Here is a 21,436-nt window from a genome sequence, read left to right as displayed (position 1 = left end):
CAACTGCATCTGGGCAGTTATATATTCTAGTGGTGTTGGACCATGCCACTAGGTATCCAGAGGTGATACCCCTTAGAACCACCACAGCTCCTCTGGTGGCAAGGGCCCTCCTGGGAATTTATTCTAGAGTGGGTTTCCCTAAGGAGGTCTGAACTGACAGAGGTACAAACTTCATATCAACTTGCATCACTGCAATGTGGAAGGAGTGTGGAGTGAACTACTATTTCACCACACCGTATCACCCACAAACCAGTGGGTTAGTTGAAAGGTTCAACAAAACCCTCAAGGACATGATCATGGGCCTCCCAGAAAACGTAGGCGAAAATGGGATGTCCTGTTGCCCTGCATTTTTGCCTACAGAGCGGTCCCACAAATGGGGGTTGACTACAACCCTTTTGAACTTTTGTTTGTGCATCCAGTTAGGGGTCCCTTGTGTTTGAAGGAGGGATGGGAGTTACCTCTCAAACCTCTAAAGCAAGACATAGTGGACTATGTACTTGGTCTCCGCTCCAGGATGGCAGAGTACAAGAAGGCCAGCAAAAACCTTGAGGCAAGCCAATGATTGCAAAAAGCTTGGCATGACCAAAAAGGCTGTCCTGGCTGGTTCCCAGCCAGGACAGACGTTTTGGGTGCTGGAGCCTGTGGCCCAGCTGCTCTCCAGGATACATGGAGTGGGCACCATACCATTCTTGAGCAAAAGGGAGAAGTCACCTACTTGGTGGACCTTGGTACTCCCAGGAGCCCCCACAGAGGGCTCCATGTGAACAGGCTCAAGCCATAAATTGACAGGGCTGACATGGGCTTGCTCATGGCAATTGATGAGGGACAGGGGGTAGTGACCCACTCCCTGACCTCCTCTCACAAAATCCTGATGATGGGTCAGTTGATGTAGCTTTGGGAGGCAGCCTCATTCACCAACAAAAAATTGATTTTAGGAAGGTCCCCAATCAATACAGATTCATGTTCTCTCTGACTCCTAGGCAGACCACCTGGTGTACTCATGAAGTGAACATTGGAGAAATTCTACCTGTTAAAATAAGATTCACAGGCAGCCTGATCAGGTCAGCGACTGCATCAGGACTGAAGTACAAAAGATGCTTGGAGTGACTGAGCCCACAGATAGCCCTTGGGCTAGCCCAGTAGTCCTGGTACCTAACCCTCACACCCCTGGTGGTAAGAGATGAGGTTTTGTGTTGAATGCTGGGGACTTAATGCAGTCACTAGGACTGATGGTCATCCAATTCCTAGGGCAGATGAGCTTATTGATACTTTGGCCTCAGCCAAGTTTTTGAGCACATTTGACCTCACTGCTGGCCATTATCAAATCAGACTATTATCAATTTACTGTAATGTCCTTTGGTTTGAAGAATGCACCTGCCACATTCCAAAGGTTGGTGAACAAAGTCCTTACAGGCCTGGAAGACTATAGTGCAGCATATCTTGATAATATGGCTGTCTTTAGCTCCACCTGGGAGGATCACCTGGTCCACCTGAAGAATGTTTTGGAGGCTCTGCAAAAGGCAGGCCTCACTATCAAGGCCACCAAGTGCCAGATAGGGCAGAGCAAGGTTGTGTGCCTGGGCCACCTTGTGGTTGGAGGCCAGGTTCAACCATTAGAGCGAAATCCAGACCATCATGGACTGGGTTGCTCCAACTATCCAGACTCAGGTCAGAGCTTTCATGGGCCTGACTGGGTATTACAGGAGACGTGTTAAAGGATATGGGTCTATAGTGACTCCCTCGAATGATCTTACCTCAAAGAGAATGCCCAAGAAGGTTCAGTGGACAGTTAGCTGTCAGAAGGCATTTGACTATCTCGAGCAGGTCATGTGCACTGCTCTCATTCTGCAGAGTCCCAACTACTCAAAATAGTTTATTGTCCAAACAGATGCATCTGAGTTGGGGATAGGGGTTGTGTTGTCACAACTTAATGCAGAGGGTCAGGATCAACCAGTAGCTTTTATCAGCAAAAGGTTGACCCCCAGAGAGAAACGTTGGTCAGCTATTGAGCGGGAAGCCTTTGCTGTGGTTTGGGCTCTGAAGAAGCGGAGGCCATACTTGTTTGGCATCCCCTTTATTGTTCAGACAGGCCATAAGCCCCTCCTATGGCTAAAACAGATGAAGGGTGAAAAGCTCAAACTTTTGAGATGGTCCATTTCACTACAGGGGATGGACTATACAGTGGAATATTGACCTGGGAGTAACCATGCCAATGCATATGGACTTGACAGATATTTCCACTTCGAAGATGAAGACTTAACTGGTCAAGGTCAGTCTCATCTCCTTTCATTTGGGGGGTGGGGTGTAGGAAAGTAGGGTCTGTTTCTTATGATTACCACCACTTTTTGCTGAATTTAATACTGTTTTGACTAGTCTGACTGAGATGCTGCTAATCAGGACCCCAGCCTATCTGTTTTCTCCCTAAAATGTTATATCATGTACTTGGGTACACTCCAGATTGGCTACTGGGGTACCCTCGTCAGTCCTTAGTATATGGTACCCATGTACCCAGGGCATAGGTACCCCAGAGGCCTCTATTGGCTGTAGCATGTATTAAGCCACCCATGAGAGGCCATGCAAAATGGATCTACAGGCCTGCCATTGCAGCCTGTTTAAGTTGGTGCATGCACCACCTACTTAAGATATGGGTTTACTATATCTAATGGTCATTACACTTAACTTCTAAGTCACCCCTATAGTAGGCCTTGACAGTCCTGAAGGCAGGGTGCTTGGTTTAAGTGAGAGGGTGCCACTGCATGAGCAGGACAGCCCTGCAGCCTAGAGTCCATTCTCCCGGGTTGTTAGTGCTACAGCCATTTACGACATAGACTGGCATTATGCAACCGTGTGATGACCAACTGTAAAACGGCTGAAAGTAAACCTATCGTGTTTGGTTTCAAACATTGTGGAATCATACCCCCAAACCGGTAACCGGTGTGCAAGGTATGATTGCACTCCCTCAAACTAGCTTTGTGTGGTCCCTGGTGTTCCCGGAACCAGCCTTCTAGTCCCGGGCAGCTCGAAAGGGTTGCTGTTGACCAGGGACACATTTCTGCCCTCCTGCTGCTGAGCCAAGCTCGAGCAGGGGAAGGCAGGACAATAGGCCTCCTGTCACTGGGAGGTGGGACCACCTCTCAGACAGGATTTAGTGTATTAGGCCTGGGTGGGTGCACTTGCCAGCGACAGTCTGCATGAGGGGCACATTTGGCGTTCCTGTGCATAGTCCAGTTCAAACCAGTCCTGGGAGAAGTTTGCTTCTGCTCTGGCACGAAACTGGACAAAGGACATGGGTGCAACCTCCCTACTGTCCAGACCATCCCATGGTAGGGTCCCCTGAATCTGTCCAACCCTCTCCTGTGGGTACAAATGGGAATACTTGGCTGTAGGACCCTAGATTCAACATGGACCAGATTCTGAACCAGAAACAACTGAACTTCGACCGTCTGGACACTCTGGACTTCGTTTGGGCCCGACTTCGTCTCCCTCTGTCTGAAGCATCATCTATGCCTGTGCACCATACAGGCTCTGGCTCATCAAGGACAACTGAAAATATCTCCCTTGGAGTGAAGGAGTCACACCCCTCCAACCGCTTGTACTGCATCACGATTGACCGGTCTGCTGCTCTTGAGTTCCTACGGACTCTGAAGTCTCCAGCAACACAGGAGGTGAGTTTCCTAGTCCCTGGAGGTCCGAGCTGCCCTCTCACCAAGTTTAAGCTCAATCCCTCGTGGGGGCTGCAATACCAGTACCCCTGTGCACTGCATACTTTTGCAATTGTATATGCTTGTTGGCGTTCCCAAAGCAAGTGCACTGGGCTCCGAGTAGCCCCAACCTCTGGCACCATTTCCACCTGAGAACTGTGGCCTTCTCACACTGAGTGCTCAGTGGGCTGTTGCTTTGTGAAACTGCTCGAGGTCCCCTTGTGACTCCTGTGCCTCCGGCCCGTGGGTCCTCTTGAGGGTCATCCTTGCTTTTCTTGGGCCCCCCTGGTTTCTCCAGGCCTGCCCTGACTCCCCTGTTTAGTGAGTCTCCTGGACCTTGCTGGTCTGAACCATAACCACCTCTGACCCTTTGCGTGGATTGCCATTGCCAAGGCTTGCTCGTGCTCTAGCCTGACACCGACCCCTCAGTACTAGACATCCTTTGTGGAACAGCTCGTATCCGGCTCCTTGTCGTCCTCGACGTCTCCTGGTCCCGGTGGCTGCAGAGTCAAGAATCCCCTGAATGCACCTGAAGCACCCTCCGTTGGTGAGCATTTGTCTACCGAGCCCCTGGTCACTCCTGAGTGACCCAGACTCTGTCCCCTCTGCTTTCAGGTACTCTTCAACAAGAATCCACCTTTGGATTCCGACAAACACTTTTCTTTCTTCCAGCAGTGGCTCTTCTTTGAAGTCCTCCATTGAGTTTGGCAGTTTCCGACACCACTTCAGCCCTATGCACCAGTCTTCCCAGGGATGGGTAACTCTGGTACTACGGTATCCACAGATGAGGTGGCTCTCCAACCTCTTAGTTACACGGGGTTTCTTCGAAGTCCACTCCGAAGGGTCATTAAGCTTTAAAACTGCAACTCTCTCTTAGAATTGTACGGTGCACGCGGTCGTGTTCCCACACTGCACCTGTCCTCCATGGGGTCTCTGCTTACTCACCTTGGGTGGTTCCTATGGGTCCCAGTGATTCTACATCCTCTAGACACTGTCTTGACTAGATACTTGGTTCTTATACCACTGTTTTAGTTTATGGTTTGGTCCCACCCCTGGAGCCCACTGTATTAGTGCTACTTAAGATTGTTTCTGTGCTTCAGAATTGTGTGCTTTGAGAGTATTTTCATGTAGATGATACGGTGTTTGTACTTTTAGTGTTATATTAATAAAATCATATTTTTGTAACTACTGTGTGGTTCTCATTTCATTTAATAAATACTATAAGGCTGCATTCTGGTAAAGCAAGCTGCTTAACATTCCTTCAAGACTAAGCCTGAAGGCTGCTCTCCACAGCTACCACTTGGATAGCTTTTTAAGGTTATCTTTGAATGCTTAAAACCACAGGGTGGTTTGGACTGGTACAGGCTGCCCACTTTTAATTAGTGGGCAGCATATATCGGGCCTACTTCTCACAGTAAACCTATATCTTAAGTAAGCGGTGCATGCACCAACTTACACAGGCTGCAAAGGCAGGCCTGTAGTTCCATTTTGTATGGACTCTAATGGGTGGCATAATGCATGCTTCATCCCATGAGAGGCCTCTGGGGTACCTATGCCCTGGGTACATGGGTACCATTTACTAGGAACTGACGAGGGTACCCCAGTATCCAATCTTGAGTGTAACTAAGTACATAACAGTTTAGAGAGAAAGCAGATAGATTGGGGTCCTGATTAGCTGGATCCCAGTCAGACTAGTCAAAAACAGTATAGCATGAAGCAAAAAGTGGGGGTTACCATAAGAAGCAGATCCTACTTTCCTAGAATGCTTTTTCTGGTATTCCAAATTTGCTAGTCCCCTAGTCTAGCCATAAGAATACTGTCTGTACCTGCAAAATACTGGTCAGGTGGCGACCCTTGGTGGCGTTGGCAAAGATGCTTTAAAAGATGGGTGTGATGGTGGTAACCGTTAAAGCTGAGAAACCTGCCTGCTCATCAGTTATTTTTGTTGTGCCTGTTCAAGCGGGACTTAACATTCTTTCAGGATTTTTTCAATATGCAGTTGTGACATGAAAAAGTAAATTCCAGCACGGTCAAATTTGTTTTAAAAACGGTGGAATGTGAGAGTACAAATATAATTAGCGGAAGTGTTATTGTCAGTTAAATTTACAGTTCACTCCTAGTCTCGGTTAGTTCATGCAGGCACTGCACTGGCTTACTGCTACTCGTTCTGTTGGTGCTGCTTGTCTATTTGTTCGAGGTTTTGAGGTGTTTTTAGGTCGATCCTAGAGGCAGCACGTGTGCACTGCGAGCCATGATGCAATCCTGTGGGCTTTAAGCATGCTGCAGTTTTACCAAGTGAAAACACCGTTCTTCTGAATCGGTCAGCCTCTTAATTACCAGCGGGCCAGTTTGCCACTGTATTTTGAGTAGCGTACCCTTTGTTCATCCACGCTTCCAGGCACATACAGCGAAAGTGTAATCCAACCAAATTAGAAGCACTGTGGCAAAGAGTATAGGTGTCCGAAAACAAAAAGCAGCGCCTTTAGACACTGCACTGCACAAGCTTAGTGGGGATCTCACTGTGGTTTAATCTATAATAGCCCCGATATGAAAGATATGACCCAATAACTAGTCAAATGTGAAATAAACACGACTTCTTATCCCCAGTGCCAAATTTTGCCATGTCATGTGTTCCTGGGCACATCAAATAATGCACGTATGCCAAAGTTACTTTATCTGCCAAAAAATTTCACATTTATAAACTACTATGAAAGGCTGTATGTGGCGATGGATATCTCCACTCGCTTATCTGCAAGCTTGGGCATCACTTGTGCTTTTCAAGGCTCCTAGTTATTCCAGCCTACGTCACAAATACCTAAACGTGATCCTGCCCATTTTACACTTTTCGCAGCACGTGGCTGATCCTCCAGTGATCACATCTCTTAACTTTCCCCAATACAGCACACACTTTTCTCTCTCTCGTGGCACTCACCAGTTACCTCACTTCACTAATACCTTATTCACAGCACAGCCAAGAAAATGCGCTGATGCACTATATAAAGGCAAGTTACTTTATAAAAAGGCAGTGGGACCTCCCTGTACAGACAGGACAACCAATGTTGCACATTATTTGCCCCACCTCTAGGCTACGAAAGGCATGACATGTGCTTGTTCAAGTGCAGTGTAAAGTGCTGCCCCAGCTGTCTGTGTGCTATGGTGTTCTGGCAATGCTTGGAAGTCCAACAGGCGAGTAATTGATGATACATGGTCATGTCTGTCATCTATGCAGTGTGAGGTTGAAAGAACACAGAAGCAAAGCTACACCTACTTAACACTTGGTCCGATGCCTTCTGGCAATTAAAGTCATCTATCCATTTCTGACAAAACAATTAATAATGTGCTTGCATAGTCATTTATTTGGCTTTTTTTCAACAGAATATTAATGGTCTCCCACCATTAATTTACCACAAACTTTGATGTCTTTAATTGCTAATATAATGGATAATGTGCTGAATGGTTAAACACTTACAAGGTTCCAAAGGCGAGACCTGTTGCCTATGCCTGTGCTTGTTTTTAAAAGCTACACCCTTAAGTATTCTGAGCCGCCTTTGCAGCAGTGCATCAACCGGACTTGAAATTGTACACTGAACAGTCGGGCACAATTAGTGAAAATCTGATTGCCTTTGTAGTAATTTCTTTGACCGTATCATTTTAAATGTATGTTTCCTCCTTTTAGAACAAGGACAACAACACGTTTAAAGACTTATTGAAGGCCAATGCAGAGAAACCAGTGAAGCTGGAAGTATACAATATCAAGACCATGAAAGTGCGGGAGGTTGAAGTTACACCAAACAACATGTGGGGAGGCCAGGGACTCCTGGGTGCCAGTGTGAGGTTCTGCAGTTTTCAAGGAGTTCACGAATATGTGTGGCATGTGCTGGTAAGAAACCAATATATGGACGCATTTTTCTAGCCTTTGTGGTATTACATTACCTTAAGTTCTCCCTGTCCTAGCATTCTGTTCCGGCAGAAAAGAGCAGATATTAAATGAATTGGTGACTGTATCGACGATCATGTGTTTTTGTTAGGCCTTCTTGTGGGAAGCAGATAAAATATGGTGTCCTGATAGTACTTTATGCTAGCTACTAGAAAAGATGGCTGTACTCGGGGAAAATGAGTGATCCATCATGCCACTAATTTTAAGCTGCATATTGAATAACGCACCTTTCTGCATATGGGATTTGTGAAGACTCCCAACAGTTTTTCTGTTGCAGAGGCCTCCATACAATGTTGTAACATTCCTGTATTTTTTTTGGTTGGATTTTTCAAACCAAAACATGAACCTCCGAGTTAGAGCAAATGCAGCCAATCAGGAAGATTTCACGTACATTCAGTTCCATAGTGTACAGTACATAGGTCTTGTCCAAATCAATTTGCAAAAGTCTCTGACCACCCCCGAATATCTCGTCCTGCCAGAGTCCAGGCAATGTGTTTATTTACCTATAAAGTCTACTTGCAAGTTGTTCATAACATTGATATTTTGTCAACTGTTCATTTAGAGCATCACTGCCATGTTGGAATGGGGTTTCAACTATTCACCATGTTTTTGTTGAACTTTTAAGAGAGGCACCACTGAATATATTCATTTTGTTTCACTATATCCTTTTTAATATCAACCTCCTTTCAAAGCGGTCTTACAGCAAGTATGACTGTTAAACCCCCAAAAGCTTCAACCTACACTTCTTTCAAGTAAAACTTTCACTCAGTAGTGCTCTTAAATAATTTCCACCAATGGCTCTCTACATAGTGGTTTGCCTTTAAACAACCTATTATATAGACCTCTTCAACAAAAGTTGGCATAGTTCAACTCTGACCTGAAACTGAACACATACGCTACAAGACACAATGGAATTCCATAGAGCTCTTGAAAATAGTCTGAATGTTGTGACCTAGTATGCGTGCCAGATGGCTTAATGCGAACTGCAAAGTTCTGCCACCTTGACAAAACACCTCATTGAAAAGGACGATGACCTCAAATTGCACTTTCCTTTGAACAGGCAGGAACAGCTTTGCTTTCTCGAGTTCATCAAATTTCACAGCCTCCACAACTCAATCAAAACTGTCTTTACCTTGATTATGATAAAAGAAAATCAGTGATCTAATCAAAGCTATAAATATAACCGAATTGCTGGTAGATCGCTGCCCGCCAATCTTTTTCAAATGCATTCTTATAATCCTCTGCTGGCATACTGACCAAAGCAAATATTTTTTATTTATCAAATTGCTATTTCCTGATGACCTGAAAACACTTTTGCATCAAATGGAGAAGCAGGGACTGGGCTATTTGGCACATTGAAGACTACCAACTGAAAGGGCAGCCTTTTCACAGATCTTTACCTCAATTGAACAAAAACACACTCGTATTAGAATGGATTCAGACCTGAAAGTGTCCATCTAGGCGATTTCCTATACAAATAGATTCTAATAAGAGTTTCTGCAGTACTCCTGCTCGATCTATCATGTGTATTGACAATATTTTGACACAGCCAGATTTTGATTCAAATGCTAAATGGCGAAATCCAGGTCACGTTCCTCAGTTGTATGAACACCTCACAGACTGAGCCAAAATTGTCACATTTCCTTGTTCTTTTTTGCCAGTCTTCAGTGTGCATTTTGTTGTCTGCCCTTCATTTTATAAACACTTTTTAACTTTGTTATAGCTGTGCTGATATATAGATCCTCTCCAAACTAAACTTTAAAAACCTTAAGACTTTAAGATCTCTAGCTTTTTGACAGCTGACCAGTGGATGCTAAGACCATCTTCAGCTTAAGACATCTTAAACCTAAATGCATGTGAATCATGGCCACAGCTTGGATCTGTTTTTGCATGTCCTTGGATGAGAAGGCTGCCAACAAGCCCAATGAAGACTGTGAAGGGAGCTCGATATAATGGACTTTAACCTCAAACCCAAGTTAGTAATATGAATAGATGTTTTGTTTACAATGAGCATGCTAGAACACAACATCCCTACTTGATAGGTTCTCACAGGGCTCAGTCACAAACATCTTGTGTGGACACTTGATTTTGCAAATGGACTTTGCATCAAACATCTAGACAGTTATACGTCAAGCCACAGTGAAACCAGATTGAGGCATCCAGAAAGCCCTGGGCACAAGCAGACAGGGTAAAATGTATTCTATCAATTCTCTAAACTAGTTAAGTCTCTCCTTCAAAACCTGCATTGCTCACTGGGTGATGATGGATTGTCACCAATTTTTGAATCTACACTCTTACCGTGCTGCTACATGCCTACACGACTGAAGTTTACCCTTTCAAAATACTCTGTTAGGAGCTTCTGTGCTGTATGGAAGATCTGATTTATACCAGCCATGGTATGTGTGCATATATTGTCTAATTTCTTGCAATAATGTCCCAACTGTTTCCCGCAGCGAAACCCTTCAAGCAAGCATTACAGAAGTGTCCAGTACAAGTCCCCAGTCAAGGAGCCCAGGTTTCAGTCACGTCCCACCCAATGATTGTATATGCAATCTCTACAACCTCTTTGACTTAGCTGTCCTAAACATCTCCCACCTCCCCCTTTTTACAGAGTTACCTAGCCCACTATCTTCCCCTCTAGCACCGGCATCTATTCCCGAACCACCCATAGCTTAGCAAACTTGTATGTGCATCCCCAGTCCTTGTAGACTTCCCATTCTTGTATCCTGGGGGCCGTTTCGCTCCCATATTTATGTAGGATCTCTTTTGGCCACCATGCGTTCTAAATTTACCAGACCAGAAGTTTCTCATAGCAGGTCAGATTCATAAGGCCCCAAATCCCTTGGAAAGCACGTTTGCGTTGCAACTCTATAGGGGTCCTTAATGCCTCTTCTGGCACGCTTGCAACTGCCTCCCAAAAGGTTCTAAGTTTCGGACAGTACCACAAAGTATGCATAAGTGAGCCTGCCGTACCACAGTGCCTGAGGCATACTGCATCACCCACCTTCCCAATTTTAAACCGCATGAAGCGGTAGCTCGCCTAAATGTCTGCTCCCTGGGTGCGGCTCCTCCGTAATTGGTAGAGGGTCGTCACCCCACTAAGTCAGAGGATGATAAAATTATAAGAGAGCAATTATCTTTTTTTTAAATTTTTTTTTACACTGACTTAGTCAGGTAGTCTTGGGTGGGGCCAGGCTTGGCAGGGAGGAGGGGGTACTGTGCCCTGTAAAGTGCGCATGTTGATTTGGCTGACCTCTTATTCCATCTTTTCCCGTGCTCAAACACCACAAACAAGTCATGCACTTCTCTCACTCTAAACGGTCCTTGGAAATTTGTTAAACCAGCACCAGACTTCTCCTAATGCCCCACCTTTATTCTCTTTTCCTTCCAACTGGATTTGCTCCCACCAACAACTTCATCCATGCTAGAGACATCTTTGTGTTGGCCTTCCTCATGACGCAAAACAGAATTTGTTTAGTAACATTATTTTCTGTAGTAAAGTACACCCAAACCAAATCTCTCACCATGCTTTCATCACCACCTCTCTTCTCAACTACCATTTGAATCACTCCCTTCACCATGTGATCATCACTCTCAGCAATGTCATTGGCTTGTGGGTTGTATGAGGTGCGAGAATGCAACATACCTCAAAAGTTGAGATACTTCATCATTTCCTTTTGATGTAAGTTGGATGGCATTATCAGTGATTAACTTCACTGGGTATCCTTTATCTCTAAACACCTTATTTAAAACTTTAATGGTACTCTTTGTATTAATATCTTTCATAATGTGACTTATCATTCTTTGGTAGGCACTCGCTGCCGTCACGAGGCCAAACTGCATTTGGGTTAACTGAAACATCTTCAGTCGTAATAGGTGCCGTAAGATATTTAGATTCAGGGTGCAATTTAATCTGGTGATGGGCACTCAAATCAAGCATCCCCCCCCAACCCCCCACCCGAGCAACAACACAAATGTATTAATATTGGGAAGGGGATAGTTTATCACAACACTGTTTTGATTTAGTGTGCGCAGATATACACGGAACCTAAAACTGCTGTCAGATTTTCCCATGATGACCACTGGAGAAATCCAAAAAGGTGCCTCTATGGGCTGTTCCCCGTTTCAACATTTTGGTTGACCTTTTGTATTGCGTACTTTGTGTTGAACCTGTACAGCGCCTGGTTTAAGCATTATTTTGTGCGCATATTTAGGTAACCCAATATCCGAAAATACCTAATTCACCCCCTCACAATTTCTTCTACAGTGACTTCATCCACTGCCATGACCTGATTGGATGCTCTCGGACTGATGAGGACTGATAAGGATATGAAAATCATACTGTTTCCAACCCAATATTGGAGGTCCACTCTCTGCAACATACACCTTTCCATGATCACACCTCCCTTGAAATTCATTATTTGTTAACATATAACCCAAAATATCAATCTTCTCACCTTGATAAGCACCAGGATTGGTATCTTTTGAAAGGAAACGGACTTTCGGCCAATGCATCAAACATTTCCTGGGGAATGATGGTAAATAGAGATCCTGAATCCACCATCAGTTGTACAGCTTCTTCCTTGATTTTTAAATGCATCACCTTCCCAGACCATCTTGCGTATCAGATATGCAGAATACTCCTCATCCCTCTTGCACTCTTGTATGGATGCCACTTTGGATCTGTTATTGACATTGCACATTCAGGCAAAATGCCCCTTACGACCACATTTTAAAGTCTTTCCCTATAGCATAACAATGTCTGAATTCAGAATTGTGAAAACTGCTCCTACGCCTTGTACACACTTTTTCCAACAGTTTGGGAGCATTTGAGTTGGCTCCACTTCTAGAGTATCTCGCTCTAGCTATCCCTTTCTTGTTGTTCTTGTTATACCCTTTACTAGTGGTACCGAGTACCTCAGACTCCTTTTTGCTCGCTCAATGCAATTCACACTATTACTTCCATCTTTATTCATTTCCTTCATACATCTGATTGCGCAACGATTTTGCCATCTCAATAGCATCTATCTGAAAGAAACAGTTATAGATTCCTTTCGTTCAAATTACCCCCAATCGTCAGACTGGATCTAGAAAGTTTTTCGTCAGCAGTATCCCTGCGCGTCGGAAGGTGGCGTTGGTCGACTCCACGTTTGGCGTTGTGGTCGCCAGGATGACGTCGCGGTAGCTACATAGAGACTGCCCTCGCGCACTGACGTCCGTTCTTTTTTTCCGCGCCAGCAAGCGCAGATCCAGAGAAAGCAGTACATCCAGTCACTTATTGACTGACTTAGTTCTCAAATTAGTTTTGAGTCCATCGATTCCTGGTTGCATGAGGGCTGCGCGGATTCAAGGCCTGCAGTTCCGGTAACCGACTGATATTGGTAACGGACCTGCACCGCGTGTGCTTCTATTGCCTGGAGCACGACTACAACCCCAAGTCGTGCTCCGACTGCCGGACCATGGCCCCGAAGTCTTTGCAGGCGCTGTCCCAAAAGCTACTCTAGCCAACACCATTCTTCGTCTAAGTCTTCACACTCTGGGTCAGGTAAGTCGAAGCATAAGAAGTCGAAGAAGCATCGTCGCTCTGACATCTTCCCGTCCGTCAGCAGACGCGACGTGGGATGCAGGTGGTGCCCCTCCCTTCGGTGTTTCTACAAAGCGATGTATGCCATCTTTGGGCAGCCTGACTCCACCGGCACGCCGTGGGGCCCCGCGGACCTGGCTGGGGGCCCTGGGTCTTCGGCACCGGCGGCTCTGGCCTCGGTGCCGCAGGGTCCCCTTGGATCCAGGCCTGGATCAGATTCGGCACCAGTCGACCTTGTTACCCCTCCCTGGCGCCGATCCCACCGGCAAAACGTCCGCAACCGGCGTCGGCTGTGTCTCCAGCCGGCGTCTACTCTGGCCTCCACCTCGAGGTAGACAGACCGGCGTTGGCCTGGTACTTTAGTCCCCCTGTTCCACCCTGGCTCTCTGAGACCAGATTGGCAGCCAGAAATGAGTGAGGAGGACTGGGAGGAGTCTGGGGACCCTTTAACTGACCAGTTGACTTATGAGCAGGACTGGAGAGAGGAACTGGGGGAAGGCAGTGGTCTGGATACCTCACCAGACCGTGGAATGTTGTCTCCTCCTACCGTGGTTACGGAGGAGCGAGCGTCGTACACAGTGGTTTTGCGTAGGGCAGCGGAGGCTTTCCATCTCGAGCTACCTACGGTGGCAGTTAGTACTAACCTCCTGACAGAGGTCCTTCAACCGGCAGCGAGCTCTTCAGAGCCCCTGCTGCTGTTTAATGAAGCCCTCACGGACATCCTTTTGGGCACCTGGTCCAGGCCCAACACAGGGGCTCCTGTGGACCGGATGATTGCCCGATGCTACTGCCCACCCCTGAGGGCTTGGTGGTCCAAGCCTCCACCTTCAAAGGCGCATTCCTGAACACACCACCCGATAAGGAATCCAAAAAGCTGGACCACCTTGGGAAGAAAATGTTTTATTCCCCCAGCTTCTGACTGCGGTCGGTAAAAATCGCGTGTTTGTCGGGCTGTTAAGCCCACTCTGTGTGAGATACGGTGGAACAGGTGCTGTGCCAGTGCCCGGAGGTGGCCCGGGCCGTGCTCTCCCCTGCAGTTGCCTAGGGGAGAGACGCAGCGAAGTTTACCATCCGCTGTGGGCTGGATACCGCTGACTCACTAGGCAGGACAATTTCCACGTCTATAGCCATTCAACGCAACGCCTGGTTGCTGTTGACTGGTTTTTCCTGGGATGTCCAATCCACGTACGGGACATGCCATTTGATGACCGTCGCCTTTTCGGCGGCAACGCGGACAACTCGCTGGAGCGCTTTAAGGACTCTGGTTACGGCCAGGTCCATGGGCTTTTCCACCACCCGCCCTGTGCAGTCTGCCTGTCGCCCATTTCGTGGCTACGGAAGGGGTGCGCCACCCATGGCCACAGGACCACAGAACACAGCGCTGTTCAGCCTCTGCGTGGCCGGGACATGAGAACCAGCGCTGTGGTTCTGGGGGCTAGCGGGCAGGCCAGTCCACCACAGCCCCCTCTGCAGCAGCCTCCAAACCCTCCTAGTCTGACCTTTCAGGGCCACCAAATGCCAGTGGTCGGCAGGATTCGCCATCACCTCCCCCCCACTGGCGCACCATCACGTCCGACTGGTTGGTTTTGCAAATAGTCTGAAGGGGCAACTCCCTCCCCTTCAAGACTACCCCTCCATCCATGCCACCTCCGTACCATCGCATGTCGGAGGTTCATCTGGCCATTCTCCAACTGGAAGTTTTGGCAGTCGTGGCCAAGGGAGCCATCTAGCACGTTCCTGCCCCAGAAGTAGGTAGTGGTTGCTATTCCCACTACTTTCTGGTGCCCAAGAAGGACAAAGGCCTGTGTCATAGCTTGGATCTCAGGAACGTCGACCGCTTCCATCGGAAGGAGAAGTTCAAAATGTTGACGCTTGCTCAAGTCTTGCCTGCCCTGGAGACTGGATGGTAGTGTTGAACTTGCAGGACGCTTACTTTCACTTTCCCGTCCTGCCGGCCAACTAGTGTTACCTGCGGTTCACGTTAGGCCAAAAGCACTTTCAGTTTATCGTGCTCCCCTATGGCCTTACCAGCGCCCCTCGGGTGTTCACGAAAGTGGTGGCGGTGGTCGCAACTCATCTGCACAGATCAGGGGTTCCAGTCTTCCCCTATCTCGATGACTGGCTGTTGAAGCAGGCTCGCCCCAGGATGTTGTCTCCGACCTACAGACCCCCTCTCAGAAGCTCCTCTTCATCGGAGCGGTTCTGGACTAAACGCAGTTTCGGGTTTATCCTCCCGAACAGCGAGTCCGGCATATTCGGGCTATGGTTCTGATCATTAATGCTCTATCCCGGGTTTCGGTCAGGATGACCCTCCGGCTACTGGGCCTGATGGCCTCCTGCATCCTGCTGGTAGACCATGCCAGGTGGCATATGCGGGCTCTGCAGTGGGACCTGAAGTTCCAGTGGGCACAACATCCGGGTAATCTGTCAGATTGCGTCCAGATCTTGGAGGGCACTGCACACCAATTGCAGTGGTGGCTAACGAACCAGGATTGGGTCGACTGCAGCTCCCCCTTTTCCTCAACCAGAGTTCAAAGTGGTGACCGACGCATCACGTCTGGGATGGTGCGGCTACATGGGAGAGATGGGGATCAGAGGCCTCTGGTCTCCAATGGAGTCTGGGCTCCACATCAACCTTCTGGAGCTTCGGGCGATTCGTCTTGCACTCAAGGCATTCCTTCCCTCTGTCCGGGGAAGAGTAGTGCAGGTGTTCACGGACAACACCACCGCCATGTGGTACTGCAACAAACAAGGCGGGGTGGGGTTGTGGACCCTATGTCAGGAGGCCCTCCGCCTCGGGACATGGCTGGAACATTAGGGCATATTCCTGGTGGTTCAACACCTGGCAGGTTCCCTAAATGCCAGGGCAGACTAACTCAGCCGCAGGTCCATGATGGATCACAAATGAAATCTTCACTCGGAGGTGGTGCAAGGTCTCTTTCAACAGTGGGGGGAGCCTTGGTTGGATCTATTCGCCACCGAAGAGAATGTGCAATGTCTGCAGTTCTGAGCTATGGAATTTCCAAGACGGCACTCTCTAGGTGACGCTTTTTATCGTGGGTGGAGTTGCGGTCTTCTATACGCCTTTCCACCTATACCACTTCTGCCCAGAGTGCTGAAGATCAAGCGCGACCGGGCCAAGTTATTCTTGTGGCTCCGGATTGGGCACGAATAGCCTGGTATCCCGAGCTACTGAACATTGCCATCAATCCTCCGATCCGACTTACTCTTCGGGAGGATCTTCTGTTGCAGCAGCAGGGGACGGTCCTCCATCCGAACCTGTCCAGCCTCCACCTCCTTGCGTAGAGTTTGAGCTGCAGCAGTTGAAGTCATTTGACCTGCCTCCCGAAGCCTGCAATGTTATCTTGGCAGCCAGGCTTCCCTCCACTAAGACTGTATACGCCTGCCGATGGAAAAAAACTTGTGGCATGGTGCACAGCAAAGGCTGTTGATCCCCTTTATGCCCCTCTTTCTGAGGTTCTCTTGTTCCGCCTTTCTTTGGCCCAGCAGGACTCTACTCTGGGCACTCTAAAGGGCTACCTCTCGACCATTTCAGCCTTCATTAGGCTTCTTGATCAGCCTTCTCTTTTCAAGTCCTCTGTTGTAAATCGATTCCTTAAGGTCATTACTCATCTTTTTCCTCCTGTTCCCTTCGTAATGCCCCAGTGGGACTTGAACTTGGTTCTTACCTATCTTATGTGCGCTCCCTTTGAGCCACTACATAACTGTCCTCTCAGGCATCTCACTTTAAAAACTGCCTTTCTAGTGTTTATCACCTCTGCATGCAGGGTGAGTGAGCTACAAGCTTTCTTCCAAGCCTCCCTTTCTGGCTGTCCATCTGGAGAAAGTCTTCCTACGAACTACACTTTCCTTTCTTCCAAAGGTGGTTACTACATCCCACATTGGCCAAACCATCACTTTGCCCACCTTCTTCCTGCATCCTTCAAAAGAAGAGAGGCTACACAGTCTGGATCCATAACATGCTCTTTCCTGCTACTTGGATTGCACCAAACTATTCCGGATGAACGACCAGCTCTTTGCTGGTTACGTGGGCGCTAAAAGGTCGGGCCATGCACAAACAGACCATCTCCAAGTGGGTCGCTCTGTGCATCAAAGCCTGCTATTCTTTGGCAAAAAAGTAGCCTCTAGTGGGACTGCGCATCCATTCCACCAGGGCGACTGCAGCTATCACTGCTTTGGGACGAGGAGTTCCCCTAAATGACATCGGTCAGGCAGCTACGTGGGCATCGTTGCACACGTTCACTAAACACTACTTCCTGGACAGCCAAGTCTGGAGAGACTGCTTCTTTGGCTGTTCTGTTGTCCAGGAGTTTCTGGTGTGAACTTAGTTTGCAGACCCAGCTCCTGGGTTGTTATTGCTGGGGTATCTATTCTAAGGTAAGGTATCTATAACTAATGGTTTCTTTCAGATGTAAAAGTTAATCATCTTCGGTAATGATATATCTGTAAGAAATATGTTAGTTATAGATTCCTTACCTCCCCACCCATCCTCCCAGTTCTGCGAACTGACTCCTAGGATTAAGGACATACGTTCAGGGCCCTAGTTTTGTGCACCAGAGGTCAATCTGGCGTGGAAAGTAGTGTACAGAACTGACTTCAGTGCGCGAGGGCGGCATGTATGTAGCTACCGCAACGTCATCCCGGCCACTACAATGACTAACGCAGTCGACCAACATCATCTTCCGACGTGCAGGGGTACTGCGACGAAAAACATTCTGGATCCAGTCTGACGCCTGGGGGTAATTCTAAGGTGAGGAATCTATAACTAACCTAGGTTTCTAACAGATAAATCGTTACCGAAGGTAAGTAACTTGTTCTTTAGTGGCAGATGTTTTTGCCACCCAAAACCTTTCTTGTATCTTTTTACTCCTCCATTGAACGATCAATTGATCAATTCATCACCCGTTACCACAAAACGACATTTGATAACTCCTGTAATCTTGCCACAAATTCATCCACAGTCTCCTCCACCTTCTGAGGTTGCCTGTGAAAGCAGTGCCTACACATGACTATATTTGGTTTCTGTGCAAAGTTTTTTTCCAATCTAGCCTTAGCTTCTAAATATTGGTTGGCATTAGATTCTAAATATGGGTTGACTATTGCTTGCCCATTTCCCACAGCTACTGCTAAATATTTGAATATGTGCTGGCTCTCTTTACCTAAGGCACTCAGTAACTGTCCTTGTCGCCAATGTTACAATCCACTCTTAGACCGATGTAAGTTTGTAACAGGAACTTTATTGAAGCTTGAGAGACTGCTGTTGGTGTTCCCTCTCCAGCCAACGTAGAACTGACCACAAAGAGACCAGTCATGACATATCAGGGAGCTGGAATACATACACAATAGCATTCCATCCCCATGACTTTGTCCATCTCCGTGTGTTTGCATTGTTCTCCCTAAGTTGGCAGGGTATTCCCAGACGAGGGTCCCTTGCTCATTTTGCCACTGGATTCAAGCTAGCCTGGCTGATGAAGGGTGTTACCCAGAAACCAGTCCCTGGATGCTTGTTTCCGGTCCAGGGAAGACATTGCTTGGCAGTTCGGTCTGGACTGTTCGCATGAGGCACTGGGTCAAGACTGATTTGCATATAGCTGGGTCTGAACTGAGGTGGTAAAGTGAGCTAAAGAATTGATGGATTCAACCCAGATCTGTGACTGGGGGGCGAGTGTCTGAAAAGTTTCAGCACTCCGTCCATTATCTCCTTTTGTTTGCACTAAAGATATTTTAACCATTTACAACTATGTACATAAATAAAACGAGTCCTCCTATGTCTCGTCCTCCCTAAGAAAACTACCCTGGAGAACATGCCTCGGCTGCCGGAGCTATTGTTTGTTTGGATGCCTAGTTTTCCCCTGTTAGGCAAGTGGAGATGTCACCAAAGATAGTTTTATTGTCTCATTTGGTTCATTCATTTATCTTTTGCCTAGATGTCTAAACTAGGAATGTGAGTAGGAACGAGGCACGCTACATTTGCACATTTTAAATGTATTTGTTAATTGCAGGATGCGTGGATAGGTCCTTTTCTTTTAAACCTTGTTCAATATCATGCCAGTGAGCAAAAGCTTCCATAAAAATAAATTCAGAGGGTGGGTTAATCTGCTTTAAGTTACCTTTCAGCACTGCACAAGTCAAAAATTACTTCTATGTATTTTGAGAAAATTCACACAACTGCACTCTTACACTCATATGCTCCATGTGGTTTGTTCTAATTTCAGCACTTTAATATTCCTTACTAAACCTATTCCAAGAAGCCCACTGGTTCCTTGTTGGTTACATTTGCGAATAACTGGTGGTCTTTAAAGCAATTTACCATTGCCAAAGGATACTTATTGGACTGCACTCACCTAGCTCTATTAGTAATCTAGATGGTGAAAAGCGGATTTCTGGCAATCACAAGAAGTTACAAACCTGGAACTTCACGCTTATGTGCGTTCTCATTGTTGCAGATACGTACAGCGTTTTTACTACTCTGTTCCCCTTACTTCAGTTGTCCACATTTAAGCTGCACATGTAACCATGGAGAGACAGGGGGGAAAAGGCTCCTCGGAGTTGAAGAGATCGCCCTGGAAGATATCTGGCAAATCTGCTTTGCAAAAAGAGGACTAAGATTGCTCCGACAGATGCAAATGGGTTTGATGGTGGCCATTTTGATGAACGCGAGCCAAAGAGGCAAGATGGGAAGAAATGGGACTCTTGCCCAGTATTATATGGGCTGCAGGCTGTTTGAAGCTCACAAGTTACACACTTTGGAAGCCATGGGAGCACATTACAGTATCCAACCAGGCAAGAACCACAACTTGGAGCACTTTCTCTCCCAGAAATTGTTTACAACTGGTGTGTATGTGTTCACTGTGTACTTTCAGATGCCAAACTCCCATTTGTTTAGCTCTGCTGTTTTTGATCTGCTCGTTTTAAGAGAGTCCCTTAAATCAAACCAAAAGGAAGTCCGTGCAAAATGGTGTTCACTATTCCTCTTGAATTATTAGGGTTGGTTACATTCAGAGCTCCAAGGACCTACCATCTCTTGCAGATGTCCTTCAATCACTTTCCTATTTGATCTATAGTGCCTACTCTGTGTAGTGTCATCAAGCTAAACCTTCACCACAAGCTATACGTACAATAGTATGCCACTACTTTTTAGTCTTAAAACCCATATTGCCAAAACTCGTTTCAGACCTGGCCAACCAATAAACCCTTGGAGGGAGAAAAGACTCTGGCTAACAAACAAATGAGGTGGCCAAAGGCCATATATTTTAAGTCTTCATTTATCATGTATTTCTTGTCCATATTCTTTCCCTGGCAAACACGAATGGTTCTCGGGAGTCTCCTTTGCACATAAACGAGAGTCCTCAGACAAAAACCTCCGTTGTCACAGCACGATCTGGGCAGTAGTGAGGCGCGACTTGCGTGTGAACCACACAGTAAATGAATGTGGGATTGCTCAGGGGATTGAAGGGTTGATGTCCCAGACAGAAGCTTATGATGCCATGCTACCCAAAAGCAAGGAGTGATGCTCAAACTCCACAAAACCCAGCAGGCTGTGTTCATTAAAACTGAAACCACCAGGGCCTGTATTGCCATACGTTCCCTGTTTGCACCCAGTGAACCTTAAAACTGGTGTGCCGGACGCAAACCGGGAGAGTGCGCCTTTTATGGTGAATGGGCTGCCCTCAGGGTGCAGCGCCTTCATGTGAAATACAGAGCAGCTGTTTCAAAGCAGCTCTTTCAAGAGGGTAGAGATCCCCTTGCAGGATGGTGCAGATTGGTGCAGTCACTCACTGCAAGGGGATGTCTGGGTGGAAACTAACTCAAATGCCTTTCCCTCAGTTGTTCATAGCGTGACCATAAGAGTGCTCCGTTTAACAGTGTTGTGGATGCATTCAAATTTTCATTCTGGCTAACCTTTCGGCAAGTTTTGTAAACTATGCATTTCTTGTCCATTTTGCCCTTATTGTCTTGGTGCTGCCTGCTCAGAATTGCAGTGGATGAACTGTATGATGTTCCATTACTGGCAGTATTCCTCTGTATTCATTTCCATGACGCAGCCTGCAAAGGAAAAATAAAATAACAATTTTATAATTTTATTCTGCCTATATACTTCAGTGGCTCTTGGGTGGGGCTGGCAGAGTAAGGTGTGTAGTGGTCTTCACTCCAGAGGTGCACACGACTGCTTGGCTGACCAAGCAGTCATGC

At 46.9% G+C, this 21,436-nt stretch overlaps 1 protein-coding gene across 2 annotated transcripts in view; it reads left to right on the top strand.

The window, feature by feature from the left end:
* The window catches only part of LOC146789717 (WD repeat-containing protein 48-like), a 404,338-nt gene that overhangs the window by 70,780 nt on the left and 312,122 nt on the right, over positions 1-21,436 (top strand). The window contains exon 3 of one of the 2 annotated variants that reach the window (XM_085632054.1): positions 7,378-7,581. The exons of the other annotated variant lie outside the window; for it this stretch is intronic. The gene's annotated coding sequence lies outside the window, so the exon portion shown is untranslated. The remainder of the gene's footprint in view (positions 1-7,377; positions 7,582-21,436) is intronic. 2 annotated transcript variants of the gene reach the window in all.

Source organism: Triturus cristatus, chromosome 10, assembly GCF_964204655.1.
Source record: "Triturus cristatus chromosome 10, aTriCri1.1, whole genome shotgun sequence".
In the NCBI taxonomy this organism is placed as follows: domain Eukaryota; kingdom Metazoa; phylum Chordata; class Amphibia; order Caudata; family Salamandridae; genus Triturus; species Triturus cristatus.
The sequence above is the reverse complement of the archived record's forward strand: the minus strand, read 5'-3'. Positions and strand labels throughout refer to the sequence as shown.